The sequence below is a fragment of the Anopheles arabiensis genome, chromosome 2, assembly GCF_016920715.1.
Source record: "Anopheles arabiensis isolate DONGOLA chromosome 2, AaraD3, whole genome shotgun sequence".
NCBI lineage: Eukaryota > Metazoa > Arthropoda > Insecta > Diptera > Culicidae > Anopheles > Anopheles arabiensis.
Window position 1 is genome coordinate 70,615,123 of NC_053517.1, and position 4,475 is coordinate 70,619,597.

Genomic DNA, 4,475 nt, shown 5'->3' on the forward strand with positions numbered 1-4,475 from the left:
GTGTGTTTGGTTTCGGGTGTCGAGAAGCCCCGGATATTTGCGACAAGTTTTTGGAAAACCAAGGATACTACCGCAAACACACAGCATTAGATTCGTCCTCGCTGTTCCGCGTCGTCTCCGAACAGCAGTACAGCATCCAGTTACACCACGAGGAAGTCCGCAAGCAATGTGTAAACTACATGCGCGCCAATAGAGCGCAATTTAAAAAGGTGCGTACAGCTTTGGCGCGGATGATGCGCTTTCCCTAACCTCACTTTCCGTCTAAAAAGTGAATGCACAGTCTGATACCTTGTGTTGTCGTTTCGTTTTCACCGTAGGATATCAAGTGGGACTTTGAAGGGTATTTGGAAAATATGAGTCGGCAGAAAACGCACGGTACCCTGGTGGAACTGAAAGCCTTGGCGCATCTTCACAAGTAAGTAGTAGCTTTCCTTCATTCCCGTGAAATAGCTGTGCTGTGAACTACATCGCATAACCTAATGTTTTGATTGCACAGAGCCAATGTTCGCTTGTTCGAACCGTTTGCCGATGGAAAATGGTTCCTGCAGAATGATTCGTACGATAATCTTTGGAGAGTGTTTATCGGGCGTAATAATCATTTCGATTCGATTTATACCATGGACCACATTACTAATATGGCCGAATGCCAGGGTAAGAAGGGCAATTTTATGCTCATAGTCCTATAGTAATCTAATCCTCTTTTAAATCTCGTTCCTCTAGCGATAGTGTATGACATACTGTACACGAAGGTGTTGCTAATGCCTGACGTGCAGTACGCGGTTGAGCGGATGCTGCACGATCCTGAAGATCACAGGATCACGTACGACGAAGACGAGCAGGGTAGCAAAGTCGTCACAACAGAAGATGGCCGACAAATGAAGCTGAGCGCGGCTAGCGAAACGGAATGCGTGCTGAAGAATTCGCAGCTGTGTCATTTCCATAACATAACAAACTTTGATGCGATTCAGCAGTTCTTTGCCATCCATGGTTCGGCCGAGGGCTACCGTGTGTACGTTGGGCTGAACGTGCGCCAGGGTGTAAGGAAGCCGAATCCGTTGCTGGAGGACCAAAACTTGTCCTGCGTGCGTCAGTTGCTGAACCTAGGCATTACGCCGTTCCCGTACAAGGTGGCCAAAGCACTCGATCGTAACATCTACCGAAACGTGGAGTTTGACGTGTGGCACGAGATCCGGGCGGAGAAATGGAAAGCACATCTTTTGCAGGTGAGTGTTTTACGGTACAGAACGGGATGTTGAACGAAATGTGTATTTTAAGTCTGTTTTCCACACGCTGGCTTGTTGGGGAGTCAACTCATGAAGTCAAGTCATCGACTTCTCTTGCACTTTTTTCTCTTGTCTTGAAAGTTAAACCTATACTCAGCTTTTTAAAAGGTAGGTAAATGATTTCTACACTGAGTTTTGCTGAACTTGGATTTCAAACCAAAGATTGTTTCCAAAACATTCACTTTCTTCATCAATCATTGTCCCATCGGGATATACATAGGTGAACGAATGCTTTCCAGAGCATCACCTGTGTTCTGTCACCAGTATTGCCCATTATTTAATAGGAATATACTCTATGGGAATAACAAGTGTGATCCACTCCGGTATTATTGCCTTTGCAATCCATCGAGTGAGGTTTGAGTTTTGATTTCTGTTCAGGATTACGGTGAAACGAATCTGCTTCGAATACAATGTAGTCATGGTTCCATTAGATATTGAAGATAAAGCAAAATAGCAAATGCATTAGAATTGTGTATATCCGAATGTTAAATGCCCAATGCACGAAGATTCATTCTGTGTTCTACACGTACAGTTGTTACGGTGGTTCAGTTGTAGCTTCTCGGTTAAACCTGAAGTGTAGCATGGTCCTGAATTACAAAAACAACTACGGCAGCTTGAGTCGATGTTCTTTTGCTGCAGGGGAAACACGACAAGAAGTAAACTGTGTACATATTTTGAATTTGACGAGCAACCACGTGGCGCTGACTGTAAAATCCATACAACTTGCAAACAACAATTGTGTGCTCAACATCATAAGACCAACGCCCTATTTCCACGTGTGGTTATGGCCTCCGAGCTTAGCCAATTGCCATATGGTAATCTGGTTATCATACTAACCCGTTGCTGATGAATGACCAACTTATTGTATGTAATGTTTTCAATATTTACCTAGCCCCTCTGTATACCGGAAGTACATGGAAGAAGATTTACAATATAAAATGTTGTTTCTATATCTTTGCAGATAACTCACACAGCACATAACGAGAACCAAATCGATCAAACGAGACAATCTTACGAAGATAGATATATGCATGAAGGTAAGAGTTGTGTATGCGTATGATTAGCTTTGTTTAAATACACGGAAAACTCGAATCATTTTACGTCCATTTTTCATAGGCAATCGTCGTGGCAAGCGTATAGAATTCGTTAAAAATCCGTTTATAGAGCCGTCCGAGATAAATGAAGTGATCGATGCCATAGCGGAAGACGAGCCCCCTGCACAGCAATTGAACACAAACGAAGTAGCCGATCCTCATCTGGCACTTGTGCCCTATCCGGTGGAGCAGTGCGGGTATCTTCCGCCGCCAGTTCAGTTCGGCGACACGAACGCGGTTGGTGTGGTTGCCTCCGATCAAAACCAATTTCCATTTGGTGACAAGAACGGGCAGTGTTCTGCAGGAGGGGTAGGATGCTGTACAATTCTCCCGTTCTACCCTATTGCTCCAATGGTACGTGGGGGATTGGGATGAAGCTTTGAATGCTGAATAGCACAACACATACTAATATTCGTGTGTTTTAGACATTTCGTGCATTACCTGGACTGAATCAAATACAGCAGCAGCTGCCCGCCATTATGCCAAATAACAATCAACAGCTTGTTTCTGAACAGCATCAACAGCAACTGGCATTTGTGCCGAACTCCTCCACGGTGATTAAAACTTCCAACGAATGTTCAATGCTGTACCATATGCAACAAACTCAGATAACTCAGCAGGTGTTGCAGCATCAAATACAACAGCAACAGCTCCAGCAACAGCAGCAGCTTCAGCAACAGCAGCAGCTCCAGCAACAGCAGCAGCTCCAGCAACAGCAGCAGCTCCAGCAACAGCAGCAGCTCCAGCAACAGCAGCAGCTCCAACAACAGCACCAACAACAGCAGGAACACCAACAGCAGCAGCAACACCAACAGCAGCAGCAGCAACCGCAGATCATTTGCCCATACGTTCCGATTGCTGGACATGCACCGTACATACATGGGTGCATTTATAACTGTTTGCCAAACGTAGGGGAAGCAAGCAGTAAGTTTCGTACATGATGGAATTGGCCTATTAGCTAGTAATATGTACAAAATTCTTTATTTCACAGATCATGGTACAATAGCGTTGGCGTACGATATAAACCCGTTGAATTCGCCGCCGCCTTTTAATTGTGCTCAATTTTGGCCCAACAATTAAGCTGAATGTTTGCTTTTGATGCTAATGTAACGGTTTACTTCTTTGGTAAGTGTGTAGCTCTTCTTTCCGATGTGGTTTTGTATGAAGTTTGTTAACCATTTTAACATTTGAATTTATTTACAGATAATTTAATATCGATTTTTTGTCATAACGAGTTCTCTTAAAACTTGATTGAGGTAGTCGAAACAGAATCTCATTTCTTGCTCTTTATCGCTTTTTTTTTATTTCGTATACTGATCGTATTTCGTATTTGATATTGATGAAATTGATTTCGTAACTTGTTTTTGTGAATTCCTCACATACTCAGCCAATCCGATCGTGTGTGGGTTACATTGAAAGTGTGGATTTTTTGGCGTTACTGAAAAGTATGTTCTATATTTACACGATATTTACTGATCGAATTTCATGTAAACAATAAAAAATGCATTCCAATAAACTTCTCCGACAAAAACACAATATGCTGTGATGTTGTATTATTCTTCTATTAAAATAGCATCAATAGTGTTCGCATGGGAAAATACGCAATCAATTAGAGGGAAGGCAAGTGAAGGCAGCGTTATACCCGTTCGCGGGATGCAGTATCACATACCAGACTAACACTTAAAATATGTTTTATCTTGGTCCATTGAGCGTCTTAACGTTGAATTTTATTTTTTTACGAGATCAGCTACGAAATTATTTAATGTGCTTCTGCCAGAATGTACAACAAACCATATTAGGTTATGGAATTAAAATTTACATTGTTGAAAGAGTTCATATAAAATCCCGTGTTATAAATGATATTATTTTTGGAATATTCAAATGATGATTTTTGGTCCCGTATGTGTCGAAAGACCATGGAGGATTGGATACAGAAACGAAGTATACTGCAATCTCACTGTCGTGCTATGCTGCGTATCAAACTCGCCAGGCTCCGGTGTGCGCATGGACTGGGAAACAATGTTATACGCATGGAACTGGGCGACCTAGCCTAGCGTAATGTTCTTTCTAATCTGTCCACAAGGATAGTGGGAAAGTG

The 4,475-nt window shown here is 42.5% G+C and overlaps 1 long non-coding RNA gene across 1 annotated transcript; it reads left to right on the forward strand.

Annotated features, from left to right (window-relative positions):
- Positions 1-3,138: 3,138 nt before the first annotated feature.
- On the forward strand, positions 3,139-3,895 carry LOC120895929. The gene is made up of 3 exons (XR_005738392.1): positions 3,139-3,301; positions 3,369-3,502; positions 3,581-3,895. It is a non-coding gene; the product is annotated as an uncharacterized LOC120895929 (long non-coding RNA).
- Positions 3,896-4,475: the final 580 nt, after the last annotated feature.